This window comes from Scyliorhinus torazame, chromosome X (assembly GCF_047496885.1).
Source record: "Scyliorhinus torazame isolate Kashiwa2021f chromosome X, sScyTor2.1, whole genome shotgun sequence".
Taxonomy (NCBI): Eukaryota; Metazoa; Chordata; class Chondrichthyes; order Carcharhiniformes; family Scyliorhinidae; genus Scyliorhinus; species Scyliorhinus torazame.
The window spans coordinates 21,650,848-21,667,484 of record NC_092738.1 but is presented as its reverse complement, the minus strand read 5'-3'; positions in this window follow the sequence as shown (position 1 = coordinate 21,667,484).

Sequence of the window (16,637 nt, the reverse complement as noted above, 5' to 3'; positions counted from 1 at the left end):
TCCAGTCGCTGAAGTGGCTGCAATCAACTCGGATATTGTATAAGAATCAGTGGTCAGGTGGGCGTTCAATAGTCCCATCTGGCAGTATTCATTTTTTTGTTGTTTGTTTGTCACAGAGTTGTCGTGCTGAATGGAAAAGTCCCTTTGCAGTTTGGAGTCATAAAATAAATCTCTGACTGGTGTAAAATTTATGGAGACGCCATTTTAGGGTGCCCATAAGTGCCTGAAAAATGGGCACTGTGCCTGCTTTTCAGGCGCTGCATGGACACCTAAGGCCCCCAAATGGTGAACCAGAAGCACGTGCACAGAGCGAGCTGTTAAGGACAGACAAATAGGAGTTCTTTACCCGGGTCTGAAGCAAATATTAGGTTGTTTTTATTTGCAGGTATGGGGCCTAACACCCCCTCTCCAAGTTTGGCTTTTTCTCTGAGGTAGCCAGTCTGCCAGATTACCTGCAACAAAGAATGTCTGTTACTTATCTCTGCATGTGGAGCTGGAGTGCTCCTCCTGGTCCCACATTAAAAGACCCTAACCCAATTGCCACCACTCCCAGATCAAACTCCTTGGCTCAGTTAGCAGCAGGTGGAGGCTTCATTATATAAAAGACAAGCAGGAGAGCTCTCCCCGGTGTCCTCAACCAACGTCACCAAAATAGATTTTCTAGTTATCATCTCCACTGTTGTTTGTGGGACCTTACATATTTTCATTTTACCCACCTTCTGTATTTGCGTCATCGCTATTGTCATGGCAACTTTCTCCTGTGGACTACCACTGGGTGGCCAGGTGTCAGGCTATTTTAACATGCAAACCAGTGTACCATTGCCTCCAATAGGACCCTGATTGCCATTTTAAGCATTTGTTGGGATTAACGTACAGTCTCTAGCCTCTGAGGCGCCAAGCAGTAAGTTTGTGTAAAGCTGGGTAGAGTAGGAGTGCATCTCTGGGCTGCATCAAAACCAGTCTGGACCAATGATGTTTTGCATTTCCCCTTCCCACCATAAACCCCCAGAGAACATACTACTTCCAGCCTGGAGAACTGGTTGGATTGCCTAACATAATAATAATCTTTATTGTCACAAGTAGGCTTACATTAACACTGCAATGAAGTTACTGTGAGAATCCCCTCGTCGCCACATTCCGGCGCCTGTTTGGGTCACAGAGGGAGAATTCAGAATGTCCTATTCACCTAACAGCATGTCTTTCGGGACTTGTGGGCAGTAACCGGAGCACCCGGAGGAAACCCATGCAGACACGGGGAGAACGTGCAGACTCCGCACAGACAGTGACCCAGCGGGGAATCGAACCTGGGACCCTGGCGCTGTGAAGCAACAGTGCTAACCACTGTGTCACCATGCCGCCCCAAAATGGAAACAATCACCCATCATGGGGCGTAATATTGCGGTAGACCAGAACTGGCAGGCTGCACTGGGGGAGAACTCATTTCCCACTTGTCGTCCCCCCAATCCAATGTCCTCAAAACAGACCGGGCATCCTGCCAGGACTAACAGGCTTGGGGCTTAGCACGGGAGGAAAGTCAACCGCTTGATGCGCAATATGTCGAGGATCAAAAAGCCCATCTCAGGGCAGGTGGCAAGCATTATATTGCGACAGAGATTATTCCATTTTAAAATTTACCCAAGTCATTTCTCCATCGCCTTCATGTGTAGCCTCATTGAACTCGTCCTCTCCAGTGAAGAGGGAAGGAAAAGATCTGAATAAGCCAAAGAGGTGGCGCAGCTGTTGAAGAGGGACTGAAAACACCAAGAGACGTTAGCGGGGGCAGAATGAGCCACGAATGTAGTTGAGATGAGCACAGGCTGGAATGGATTAAAAGATTGACTCATTGGTTGGAGAGTTCAAAAATGTGTTTTCAAGGTTACAATTAGAATTGACTGAGGTGCTGCAATGTAGAGATATTGCGAGACAAAAGAGCTTTTATTCTGTTCAAATGACTTGGGAAATAGCTATGAATAGGAAAGGCTTTGGTATTTGGAATTTTAGAGTAATACAGATTAATTATGGTAATAAATAGGCTCTGTTTTCTATGCTAATTTGAGCTGGGAGGTGAAATACTGTATTCGTTAGATAATAACAAGTGACGTAGCAAGTCGGCTGGAGAACTCTTATAAAATAGAAGTCAAGAGAGCTGATAATTTGCCATGAATTAACTTCAATTTCCTTCTATTGAAAAATGTGAAAGCCAAGATGTAATATCTGTAAACTGGAAAATTTGGAATAAATTGTCGTACCCTCACAGACAAGTCAGAATGTTCCCTCTCTCTCATCGAACCCATGGTTTATGTGGTAACCTCAACAGTAAAGCTATGTAAAGCACTCTTAACATATACTCCGCTGAACTTCCTGTTGCGGCGATGACCGCACGTTTCGGCACCTCCCGTTTCAACGGACTTTTGGGCTCTTATCGGGTGCCCCAACGGAAATTTTTTACGGCCAAACCCAGTGTGAGGCGACAAAGGAAGGAGTCCCCCCGGGTGTGGATGGAAAGAAGCGATAGTAGTGGCCAGATTGCGGAGGATCCTCTGGAGCAACGGCAGAGAAGAGAAGGGAGAAGCAAGATGGCGGCTGAGGGAGCCCAGATGGTATGGGGCCTGGAACAGCAGGAGTTCCTCCGACGATGTGTGGAGGAGCTCAAGAAGGAGGTGCTGGCGCTGATGTTGCTGGCGATTGAGGGATTGAAGGAAACGCAAAAGACCCAGGCGATGGAGCTCCATGGAGTGAAGGCAAAGGCTGCCGAGAATGAAGACGAGATACAGGGCTTGGTGGTGAAGACGGAGACGCACAAGGCACTACATAAGGGGTGCATAGAAAGGCTGGAAGCCCTGGAGAACAGCTCGAGGAGGAAGAATCTAAGGATTTTGGGTCTTCCCGAAGGGACAGAGGGGGCTGATGCTGGGGTGTATGTGAGTACGATGCTCCATACTTTAATGGGAGATGAGGCCCCGACGGGCCCCCTGGAAGTGGAGGGAGCGTACCGGGTCCTCGTGAGAAGACCAAAGGCAGGGGAAATACCACGAGCAATAGTGGTGAGGTTCCACCGCTACAAGGACAGGGAGATGGTCCTGAGATGGGCTAAGAAGACACGGAGTAGCAGGTGGGAGAACGCGGTGATCCACGTATATCAAGATTGGAGTGCGGAGGTGGCGAGAAGGAGGGCGAGTTTCAATCGGGCCAAGGCGGTGCTCCACATGACGAAAGTAACATTTGGGATGCTGCAGCCGGCAAGACTGTGGGTTACACACCAGGGCAAACACCACTACTTTGAGACGGCAGAGGAGGCGTGGACATTTATTCAAGAAGAGAAGTTGGACTAGATTTGAGGAATTGATGTTTGGAAAGAAGTAGCGAGGTGGTGGCAAAGAAATGCAAAGGGGGGAGAGGGGGAGGGTTTATCTGTAAAAATGTTAGACGGGAGAATTCCCCCCCCCCCCCCCCCCCCGAGAAGGGGGGGGGGGCACATGAAGAAATGTGGGCGCCGGTGGAGAAGGGGACAGGGAAGGGGAGAGGGAGCTGCGCCACTAAGGGCGGGGCCGAGAGGGAAGCGCGGGTTTTTTTCCCGCGCTATGGAAATTGCGGCGGGAAAAGTGGGCACAGGAAGGAAGGGAGCCTCACACGCAGGGAGGCCAAGGATAAACGGGGGAAGCCGAGGTCAGCCAGAGTTTGCAGACTCCCGGAAGCATTATGGGGGGAGAAATCAAGCTAGAAGGGAATCTAGCGGGGTGGGGGGGGGGACCTAACTGGGTTGCTGGGGGGGGGGGGGGACTAACTGGGTTGCTGGGCGGGGGGGGGGACTAACTGGGTTGCTGCTGCTGAGGGTAAGGGGGAGCTGATATGGGATGGGATGGTCGGGACGGGAGGGCGCCGTCTGGGGGACAAACGGGTGCGTGGGACCCAGGTGAGGAGCTGGTTTAAAAAAGGGGATGGCTAGTCGACGATGGGGGGGGGGGTGGTAGAGGGCCCCCCAACCCGGTTGATCATGTGGAACGTGAGAGGGTTGAATGGGCCGATTAAGAGGGCAAGGGTATTTGCGCACCTAAAGAGACTGAAGGCGGATGTGGTTATGCTTCAGGAGACGCACCTGAAATTGGCGGATCAGGCCAGATTAAGGAAAGGATGGGTGGGACAGGTATTCCACTCAGGCTTAGATACGAAAAATAGAGGGGTGGCAATACTGGTGGGGAAACGGGTATCGTTTGAGGCTAAGACCATAGTGGTGGACAGTGGGGGCAGGTACGTGATGGTGAGTGGCAGATTGCAAGGTGAGGCGGTGGTGCTGGTGAACGTATACGCCCCGAACTGGGATGACGCGGGTTTTATGAAGCGTATATTGGGGCGCATCCTGGACCTAGAGATGGGAAAGTTGGTAATGGGGGGGGGGACTTCAACACGATGCTGGACCCAGGGCTGGACCGGTCCAGATCTAGGACCGGGAGGAGGCCGGCAGCGGCCAAGGTGCTTAAGGGGTTTGGAGCAGATGGGAGGAGTAGATCCCTGGAGATTTGCTAGACCGAGGAGTAAAGAGTTTTCCTTCTTCTCCCACGTCCATAAAGTATACTCCCGGATAGACTTTTTTGTCCTAGGAAGGGCGCTGATCCCGAAAGTGGTAGGAACGGAATATTCGGCTATAGCCGTTTCAGATCACGCTCCACATTGGGTGGATCTGGATCTAGGAGAGGAGAAGGAGGAGCGCCCACTTTGGAGATCAGACATGGGACTGTTGGCGGACGAGGGGGTATGTGGAAGGGTGAGGGGATGTATTGAAAGATACCTAGAGGTCAATGATGATGGAGCGGTCCAGGTGGGAGTAGTATGGGAGGCGCTGAAGGCGGTGGTTAGGGGGGAGCTGATTTCCATAAGAGCCCACAGGGGGAAACAAGAGGGTAAAGAAAGGGAGAGACTGATTGGGGAGATTCTGAGGGTGGATAGGCAATATGCGGAGGCCCCGGATGAAGGGCTATACAGGGAAAGACGGAGACTACAGACGGAGTTTGACCTGCTGACCACGGGAAAGGTGGAGCCCCAGTGGAGGAAGGCACAGGGAATACAATACGAATATGGGGAAAAGCCGAGCCGATTGCTGGCCCAACAACTTAGGAAGAGGGGGGCGGCGAGAGAGATCGGAGGAGTTAGGGACGGGGAGGGAAGGATGGAGCAGAGAGCGGGGAGGGTGAACGGGGTGTTTAAGTCATTTTATGAGAGGCTGTATAAGTCCCAACCCCAGGAGGGAAAAGAGGGAATGATACACTTCCTGGACCAGCTGGAGTTCCCGAGGGTTGAGGAGCAGGAGGTGGCAGGTTTGGGAGCGCAGATTGAGGTGGAGGAGGTGATTAAAGGAATTGGGAACATGCAGGCAGGAAAGGCCCCGGGACCAGGTGGGTTCCCGGTGGAATTTTACAGGAAATATGTGGACCTACAGGCCCCACTCCTGACGAGAACCTTCAACGAGGCTAAGGAAAGGGGGACGCTACCCCCGACAATGTCGGAGGCGACGATATCGTTGATCCTGAAACGAGACAAAGACCCGCTGCAGTGCGGGTCATACAGGCCCATCTCCCTCCTAAATGTAGATGCCAAGTTACTAGCCAAAGTGATGGCGACAAGGATAGAGGACTGTGTCCCAGGGGTGGTACATGACGACCAGACAGGGTTTGTTAAAGGGAGGCAATTGAATGCCAATCTACGAAGGTTGCTGGGGGTGATGATGATGCCCCCACCGGAGGGGGAGGCGGAGATCGTGGTGGCGATGGATGCAGAGAAGGCATTTGATAGAGTGGAGTGGGACTACCTGTGGGAGGTACTGAAGAGATTTGGATTTGGAGAGGGGTTCATCAGATGGGTTCAGCTCCTGTACGGGGCCCCGGTGGCAAGCGTGGTTACAAACAGGCAATGATCCGACTATTTCCAATTACATAGGGGCACAAGACAGGGGTGTCCCCTGTCCCCGTTACTGTTCGCTTTGGCAATCGAGCCGTTGGCCATAGCGCTGAGGGGCTCTAAGAAGTGGAGGGGGGTGCTCAGAGGAGGAGAGGAACATTGGGTGTCATTATATGCGGATGATTTGCTGCTATATGTGGCGGACCCAGTGGAGGGGATGCCAGAGATAATGCAGACGCTCAGGGAGTTTGGAGAGTTCTCGGGATATAAATTGAAAAAGGGAAAGAGTGAACTTTTTGTGATGCACCCCGGGGAACAGGGCAGGGACGATCTTCCGCTGAGGAGAGTAGCAAGGGATTTTCGATATCTAGGGATCCAGGTGGCCAGGAACTGGGGAACCTTGCATAAACTTAACTTGATGCGACTGGTAGAGCAGATGGAGGAGGATTTTAAGAGGTGGGACATGGTGCCCCTGTCATTGGCGGGCAGAGTACAGGCGGTTAAAATGGTGGTCCTCCCGAGGTTTCTTTTCGTGTTTCAGTGCCTCCCCATACTGATTACAAAGGCCTTTTTCAAGAAAGTGGACAGGAGTATTATGAGCTTTGTGTGGGCTGGAAAGACCCCGAGGGTAAAGAGGGGGTTCCTGCAGCGCAGTAGGGACAGAGGGGGACTGGCACTGCCGAGTCTGAGTGACTATTATTGGGCCGCCAACGTGTCCATGATATGTAAGTGGATGAGGAAAGAAGAAGGAGCGGCGTGGAAAAGGCTGGAGATGGCGTCCTGTAAGGGAACAAGTTTAAAAGCACTGGCGACGGCGCCGTTACCGTTCCCCCCGAACAAATACACCACAAACCCAGTAGTGGGGGCGACTTTGAAGATTTGGGGGCAGTGGAGACGACACAGGGGAGTGACTGGTGCCTCGGTGTGGTCCCCGATAAGGAACAATCACAGGTTCGTCCCGGGGAGGATAGATGGGGGATTCCAATCTTGGCAGCGAGCAGGAATTGGGAAGTTGAAGGACTTGTTCTTGGACGGGACATTCGCGAGTTTGGGAGCATTGGCAGAAAAATACGGGTTGCCACCTGGGAATGCCTTCCGATATATGCAAGTGAGGGCATTTGCGAGGCAACAGGTGAGGGAATTTCCGCAGCTCCCGGCGCAAGGGATCCAGGACAGAGTGATTTCGGGGGCATGGGTTGGTGAAGGTAAAGTGTCCGATATATACAGGGAAATGAGAGACGAGGGGGAGACGATGGTAGAGGAGCTGAAGGGTAAATGGGAGGAGGAGCTGGGGGAAGAGATTGAGGAGGGGCTGTGGGCAGATGCCCTAAGTAGGGTAAATTCCTCGTCCTCGTGTGCCAGGCTCAGCCTGATCCAATTCAAGGTTCTACACAGGGCGCATATGAAGGGAGCAAGGCTGAGTAGATTTTTTGGAGTGGAGGATAGGTGCGGGAGGTGCGCGGGAAGCCCGGCGAACCACACCCACATGTTTTGGTCATGTCCGGTATTGCATGGGTTCTGGGTGGGTGTGGCAAGAGTGATCTAAAGGTGGTGGGTGTCCGGGTCGAACCGAGCTGGGGGTTAGCTATATTTGGGGTTGCAGAAGAGCCGGGAGTGCAGGAGGCGAGAGAGGCCGATGTTTTGGCCTTTGCGTCCCCAGTAGCCCAGCGAAGGATTCTACTTATGTGGAAAGAAGCCAAACCCCCCGGACTGGAGGCCTGGATAAACGACATGGCAGGGTTTATAAAATTGGAGCGAATAAAATACGCACTAAGAGGTTCGGCTCAAGGGTTCACCAGGCGGTGGCAACCGTTCCTTGACTATCTCCAACCCGGGGCGGGGCGGGGTGTATTCGGTGTTTGGGTTTTTTTTTTCTTTCCATCCTAGTTGTTTATATTTATTTATTTTTTCAGTATTGTTATTTCTCTTTTCTTGTTCTTTTTCTGCACTTGTTGTTAGTTTAATATATTGTTTAAATAACGGTCAATGTACATTTTGTTACAAAGTTGTAAAAATGGAAAATTCTTTTTGATCGAAAAACTTTAATAAAATATATTTTTTAAAAAACCATATACTCCGCTGCACCAGTATCTCTGATGCAGCACACGTTTTGTGGAAGGATGGAGCAGTTGTTGGGAAATAATACTGCAGGCGTTCAACTGCTTTTAGATCAGTGCAAGTGGAGTCCTTCTGGGGTTCAGCTGATGGCATTTCCAAGATGAACTTGCCAGCTCTGCAAAAAGTGGATCTTCCCTGGTGACTAAGTGAATTCAACAAGTTGGAGACCACGGTGACTGACAGGGAACCCCTGCCCCAGAAACTGGCAGTGGCAGTTCCAACACCACTATGAAAGGCCCTATAAAGAACCCTATCATGTGAAAACATCCGAAAGAACTTAAAAAACAACATTATGAACGGCGCTTAATGTAATAAAACACCCTAAGGCACTCCACAGGAACATTATAAAGCAAAATATTACCCCAAGCCGCATACGAAGATATTGGGCGGGATTCTGTGGGAATCGGAGGGACAGGCAACTCCAGCGGGAAGGAGTGGCGTGAATCACTCCGGCGTCGGGCCGCCCCAAAGGTGCAGAATCCTCCGCACCTTCAGGAGTTAGGCCGGCGCCGGAGTGGTTTGCACCGCGCCAGCTGGCAGGGAAGGGGCTTGGCGCCATGCCAACCGGCGCCGAAGGGCCTCCGCTGGCCGGCGCGAGTTGGCGCATGCGCAGGAGTGCCAGCGTGTGCTGGCGTCATCCCAGCGTATGCGCAGGGGGGATCATCTCCGCGTCAGCCATGGCGGAGGACCACAGCGGCCGACGCAGAGGGATAGAGTGCCCCCACGGCACAGGCCCGCCCGTGGATCGGTGGGCCCCGGCGGGACTGGCCGAAAACAGTCGGCCACTCGGCCCATCGCGGGCCGGAGAATCGCCGCTGCTAGCGGCCGCCGACCGGCGCGATTCCCGCCCCTGCCAAATCCCCGGCACCAGAGAATTCGGCAGCCGGCGGTGGCGGGATTCACGCCGCCCCCCCGACGATTCTCCGACCTGGCGGCGGTTCTCCGACCTGGCGGCGGGGGGGGGGGTGGTCGGAGGATCCCGCCCATTAGGTCAGACCAAAAGCTTGGTCCCAAGGGATGTTCTTTTAAGGAGCATCCTAAAGAAGGAAAGTAAGGTAGAGGGATATAGGGAGGGAATTTCAGAGCTTGCGGCCCAGGCAGCTGACAGCACGGCCGCCAATGGTGGAGCGTTTCAAATTGGGGACGCTCGAGAGGCTGGAATTAGAGGAGTGCAGAGATCTTGTAGGGTTGTAGGGCTGGAGAAGATTCCAGAGCTAGGGAGGGACAAGGACATGGAGACATTTGAAAACAAGATTGAGAATTTTAAAATCATGGTGTTGCTTGACTGGGAACCAACCAGTGTAGGTCAGCGAGCACAGGGGGTGATAGGGGAACAGGACTTGGGCTGAGTTAAGAAACAGGCAGCAGTTTTGGATAACCTGAAGCTTACAGAGGATAGAATGTGAGAGACCAGCCTGGAGTACGTTGGAATAACTGAGCCCAGACATAACAAAGGCATGAATGAGGGTGCAGTAGATGAGGTGAAACAGGGGGGGAAGTAGAGCAATGTTATGGAGGTAAAAATAGGCGACCTTACTGATGGCGGGAATATGTGGTCAGAAGTTCATCCAGGGGTCAAACATGACACCAACATTGCAAACAGACTGGCTTAGTCTCAGACTGTTGCCAGGGAGAGGGATAGAATCAGTAACCATGGTACATAATTTGAAACGGAGACTGAAAAGAATAACTTTAGTCTCCCCATTATTTAATGAATTTTATTTTTCAGTGTAGTGTGACATAACTAAATATATTTAAACTTAGTACAAGTATTTTAAAATCTAATTGTTGTCCGCATTGCAACATTGCCGACACTTTCAAGTGCATCAATAGCGTTAAAGCTTTCTTTTCTGTTTTTCATTCATGGGATGTGGGCATCGCGGGCTGTGCCAGCATTTATTGCCCGTCCCTGAGGGCATTTAAGAGTCAACCACATTGCTGTGGGTCTGGAGTCACATGTAGGCCAGACCAGGTAAGGACGGCAGATTTCCTTCCCTAAAGGACATTAGTGAACCAGATGCTTTTCATAATAATCTTTACTAGTGTCACAAGTGGGGCAGTACAGTAGCATAGTGTTTAGCACTGTTGCTTCACTGCGTCTGGGACCCGGGTTCGATTCCCGGCTAGGGTCACTGTCTGTGTGGAGTCTGCACATCCTCCCCGTGTTGGCGTGGGTTTCCTCCGGGTGCTCTGGTTTCCTCCCACAGTCCAGAAGATGTGCAGGTTAGGTGGATTAGCCACGCTAAATTGCCCCACAGAGTCCAAAGGTTAGGTGGGGTTACTGGGTTACGGGGATGGGGTGGAGGTGTGGGCTTAGGTAGGGAGCTCTTTCAGGGGCCAGTGTAGACTCGATGGGCCGAATGGCGTCCTTCTGCACTGTAAATTCTGTGAAGTAGGCTTACATTAACACTGCAATGAAGTTACTGTGACAATTCCCTAGTCGCCACATTCCGGCACCTGTTCGGGTCACAGAGGGAGAATTCAGAATGTCCAATTCGCCTAACAGCACGTCTTTCGGGACTTGTGGGAGGAAACCGGAGCACCTGGAGGAAACCCACGCAGACACGGGGAGAACGTGCAGACTCCGCACAGACAGTGATCCAAGGCCGGGAATCGAACCTGGGACCCTGGCACTGTGAAGCAACAATGCAAACTACTGTGCTACCATGCTGCCCATTTCTTCAGACCAATGGCAACACAGCACCTCTAGTGGGGCAGCGAAGAAGGGGGTGGGTATCCATAACCATAAAGCTGCACTGGCAGCACCTTGTTTATGTGACGGCATTGTAATGCGAATGCAGTACCATTGAGGACAAGAAGACAGCGGTATTAGTTTATTTGCCAAGAAAATGTTGCCAGGCTTCCACCTCACAATCTTTGAAGTCTTGATACTGTCCAATGATGAAGATGTTTTCACATTCAACATTTACTTGCTTTACTGAATCCCCCTTGGTTGAAAGGAGGCAGCGTTTAATTATTAAAGGATTTGCAGGAAGCAGCAATTGATGCGGTGCACCCCTGCTTCATTCATATTCATGAGTTTGCCTTAATTCCTGCCTCACATGCAAATGTTAAGCAATGCGGCAGCCTGAATCCAATTCTTGCTTCAATGTTACCTTAACCCTGACTGACTTCAGACGAAAATCAATCTCACCCCACCTCCCCACCCACCCACCCCCCTTCCCCCAGTATTATTGCCACGCTTTGCTGCGAGATGGCCTGTGATTTATTACAGAACTCAGCCCAAAACAGTAAGCAATGAGTAACTTCAAATCTTGCTGCGTTTCAAAAGGCATTAGCTTTCGCTGGGAGTTAGAATGGAATTGGACAATTCGAACTGATGGGCTTTGATTCTATTCTCCAACAATATTGAATAAACAACGAGGAGGGGGAGCAGACTGCACGGATTGTGCAAATGATTTCAAGACGGCACTCTCATCTCACCGTTAATATTAATTGAAGCCATTAATGAATTAATTAAATGACTTCCTTGTGATTATTGCTAGTTATTCTTTATTGTCTCTGTATATATTTCAATAAAAAATAATCTAGGCAATAATTAGGGTTTAGCTGTACTGGTGAGTTGAAGGATGCAATTACACGTGTGTCCAGCAGGAGTACCTGGCCCTGGAGGGAAGTCTCCGGTCCAGCCGTGTGTTTCTCAGCCGTGTGGGATTCTATCTTCCCGCCGCTTGTCAATGGGATTTCCCGTTGTAACCACCCCACGCCGTCGGAAAACCTGTGGGAGGGTGTGTGCTGTCGGCAGGAAAAGGGAATCGCAACGAGCGGAGAATTCCGACCATTACCTCTAGGGCCATAATAATAATAATAATCTTTATTAGTGTCACAAATGGGCTTGCATTAACACTGCAAACAAAGAACAAAGAACAAAGAAATGTACAGCACAGGAACAGGCCCTTCGGCCCTCCAAGCCCGTGCCGACCATGCTGCCCGACTAAACTACAATCTTCTACACTTCCTGGGTCCGTATCCCTCTATTCCCATCCTATTCATGTATTTGTCAAGAAGTAGGTGGGTATCCATAACCATAAAGCCCCTTAAATGTCACTATCGTCCCTGCAATGAAGTTACTGTGAAAATCCCCTCGTCGCCACATTCCGGCCTGTTCGGGTCACAGAGGGAGAATTCAGAATGTCCAATCCACCTAAAAGCACGTCTTTCGGGACTTGTGGGAGGAAACCGGAGCACCCGGAGGAAACCCACGCAGACACGGGGAGAACGTGCAGACTCCGCACAGACTGTGACCCAAGCCGGGAATCGAACCTGGGACCCCGGAGCTGTGAAGCAACATTGCTAGCCACTGTGCTAACGAGCGGTTAATCGTTATGGTAATAATGATGTGTACTGTGATGTAACACTGACATCAGCATTCATGTGCATGAGACCAAGAAGATAAGATGGAATATTCTAGATATAGTGTAAATGACGTTTTTGAAGAAACCTGGGGTTATAGCTGAGTAACCTGAGGAAAACCTTCCCAATATAGAATAAGGCCACAAGTTACTTGAAGTAAGATCCAAGTACTATTCAACGTGGGACCCAAACCACAAACCAGTTGGCTGGGAATTGCTGGATAGGTTGAGCTAGAAGGAGAAACCCATATGAAAAGATAGAGAACAGAACGGCAAATATTTATGCGCCAAATAAGGAATTGGGCCACAGAAAAATGGTGGAGTTATTGCAGGCCCCTTTTTCACTTCTGACGACTGCTAATCAGATTGGACTTATTCCAGATATGTGATGGATCAATACCTACATTCAGGATCAGCTACAAAGGAGGGAATGGAGGGAATCGTACGACCAATGGAGAAGTGCAGCAGTTATGTGGACTAAGGTAACTGCTTTGGTAAAGAGAAAACAAGGTATGGCATTGGCTCTTTCTCTACCACATGGCAGTAAAATCCGAAACAACGTGCTTTCTGAGCTGGAATTGGAAGAGTTAGACTCAGAAGAAGGTCTGGAGACTTTATTACATTATATGGATAAGATTTATAAGAAAGATGACTTGTTAAGTGCGTATGAAGCATGGTCGGATTTTGATAACTTCTGGAAAATGGAGGATATCTCCATGGAAGACTATATAATGGAATTTGGCAGACTATATAAAAGGCTGCAGAAACACAACCTGGAATTTCCACAGTCTGTGTTGGCCTTTAAATTACTTGACTGTGCTAGAGTGAGCAATATGGATAGGCTCCTGGTTTTGACAGGAGTTCAGTTTACTGATAAGGATACCTTATTCGAACAGATGACAAAAGCTTTACAAAAGTTTCTGGGGAAACATTTGATTCCGATGGCTCTGATGACCCAAATAGGTCAGCCTGCAATAAGGCAGAATATGGAAGATACACTACTAACAGGATGGCGAAATCGTATGGCTACGAACAGGGCTCAAGACTATAGAAGGCGACCGAGACAAGGAAATTATGAAGACAGAAACCCAGTTAGAACCTACAACAGGAAGATGAACCCCAGAAATGCACGGGGCATGATAAATCGATGTTTTCGATGTGACTCTCAATACCATTATGCTTTCAACTGTCCAACTCGATATGATAGAGTGTTTGAAGCGACACATGACACGGAAGAGTCAGAAGAGGAAAAAGATAGTGACTAGAAAGAAGGCATTGTCCTATTGACAAGCAGTTTTACGCCGGTAATGAGGGTGCTCTATTGGACAGTGGCTGCACATCTACTGTGTGTGGAATTGACTGGTTAAAATGTTACCTGGACTCTTTGAATGCTGAAAATCGTAACAAGGTTAAGGAATTTGAAAGTGCCACAAGTTTCAGGTTTGGGGATGATAATACTCTGAAGTCGCTGAAAAGAGTGGTGATCTCTTGCAATATTGCCAGAGTGAATCATTTCATTACCACGGATGTTGTATCAAGTGAGATACCTTTGCTTCTGAGCAGACCATCAATGAAGAAAGCACACATGTAACTGGATATGGAACAGGATAAGGCAACAGTTTTTGGAAAGACGGTGGACTTACAATTTACACAGTCGGGACACTATTGTATTCCATTACTGACAAATAATATTTCAAGTAGAGTGGTTAAGGATGTGTTAATGGCAGTTGAAAATGGGACTTTAGCTGATAAAAAGCTTGTGGTATTAAAACTGCATAGGCAATTTGCACATCCGTCTCCTCGTAGACTGAAAAATGTATTAAAGGATGCAGGGGTAAGGGATGACGACTAGCTAAACTGATAGAAAAAGGTTAGTGACCGCTGTGAAGTTTGTAGGAAGTACAGAAGGACACCAGCACGACCAATAGTAACCCTACCTTTGGCCAGGGATTTTAACAACATTGTGGCCATGGACCTTAAGATCTGGGATAAAGCAAATAATATATTTATTTTGCATTTTGTAGATTTAGCAACCAGATTTAGTCAATCAACGATTGTACGAAGTAAAGAAAAGAGAGTAATTCGGGATCAAATCGTGGAAAAATGGATAGGGACAGGAATGGGTCCACCGGCAAAATTCCTTACGGACAATGGGGGAGAATTTGCTGATGATGAGTTTAGGGATATGTGTGAAAACATGTATCTCAGAGTTATGAATACGGCTGCAGAAAGCCCATTTAGTAATGGTGTCTGTGAAAGAAATAACGCTGCCATCGATGACATGCTTCGGAAAATTTTGGCAGATTGACCAAATTGCAGGCTAAATTCAGCTTTAGCATGGGCAGTACATGCAAAGAATGAATTGCAGATGGTTGGGGGCTATAGTCCTGATCAATTAGTGTTTGGTAGAAATCCTAAAATTCCATCCATTTTGGATGACCAGCCTCCAGCTTGAGAGGGGACTACAATTAGCTCTGGTTTTGCTGAACATTTAAATGCATTACATAGCAGTAGAAATGCTTTTTTGGAAGCGGAGGTCTCTGAAAGAATTCGCAGAGCTTTAAGACATAACATACGGCCATCAGATGCCGTTTTTCAGCAAGGAGGCATGGTATACTAGAAGAGAGACAATTCTAATGAATGGAAAGGCCCAGGGAAGATCATAGGCATAGATGGCAAAACAATTATTTTGCAACATGGTAATCAAACTGTTAGGGTACATTCATCAAGGATAATGGGTACAGATTACAAATTTTCAAATTTAGACAGAGCAGACAGACATGATGAGGAACCAGAGTCATCTGGTACGCATGTGCTACAGAACTATGAGGACCAATTAACTGATATAGACAGGGTTTCTGTGGAGGAACACAACATTTCTGATGAATTAGAACAGGCTATTTTTCCGAAAGGGCAACCGCCAAAAGTTGGTACAAAAGTGACATACTTGCCTGAAGGGTCGAGTCAATGGAAGGATGCAACTGTTATTAGTAGAGCAGGGAAGGCCACTGGAAAGTATAAACATTGGTTGAATGTACAGCATTCAGGGGAAGGAGTCAAGACAATGGATTGGGAAAACGAAGTTCAAAAATGGAGGCACAGAAACGGAGTGCCAGTTCAGATAGTACATCGGATAGTGAACAGGTCCGCAGGAAAAGGTCGAGAACTATTGAAAGGACACCCCACAGCAGAAGGGAAAGATCAAGCAGTAGCAGCACAGAACGAGATACCAGGCGGGAGAGGGGACGTAGTTTATCAAGATCTTGGAACATGAGTAAGACTACGAATACTAATAGGAGTAGAAGCCCCCATGCACGTGAGATTTTGGTGGCTTGAAATACATTGGATGAAAAAGTTATCAAACAAGCTAAACAGCAGGAATTGCATAGTTGGAGTGAATTTGGGGTATACACGGAAGTACCGGATAGGGGACAAAGAGCTCTATCCCACAGATGGATTTGCACGGAAAAGGTTCTTCCAGATGGAACTTACAAGGCAAAGGCCAGGCTTGTGGCAAGGGGATTTGAAGAAAACTTAGAAGATCAGGATTTAAGGGTAGATTCACCAACAGCAGGAAAGGTTATCTTAAAGATCTTCTTGGCTCTTTAGCCACAAAGGCATGGGAATGCAAATCTATAGATATAAAAGCTGCCTTTTTGCAGGGGTATCAGCCCCAGAGAGACATTTTTCTCCGTCCTCCTAAAGAAGCAGCTGACACAGAAGCGGTACTCTGGAAGTTGAACAAATGTGTATATGGATTAAATGATGCATCTAGAGTTTGGTATTTTTCGGTAAGGTCAGTTTTGTTAAAGTTAGGCTGTTGCCAGTTGAAAGCAGATGCTGCAATGTTTTACTGGCACTATAAAGGAAATCTTTCTGGCATTTTTATGATGCATGTCGATGATTTTTTGTGGGGTGGGACTAGTGATTTTGAAGCTATTGTAATCTCTGGTTTGAGGAAAGAATTCAGGGTTGGAAGTCAGGCTTCCGGTGCATTTAAATATGTTGGACTGGAAATTGGACAGGCTAAGTTAGGGGCAACTTTACGTCAGCAATCTTATTTGGAAAGCATCAGCCCAATAGCAATTAGTCGTGGCCGAGTTTCACAAAAAGACGCAATGGTTTCAAAGATAGAAAAAGAGCAACTGCGAAGTTTAATTGGGCAACTGAACTGGTTAGGTAGACAGACTAGACTGGATGTGAGTTTTGATGTCTTAGAGTTGAGTACAGAAATGAATGATCCCAAAGTGGAAG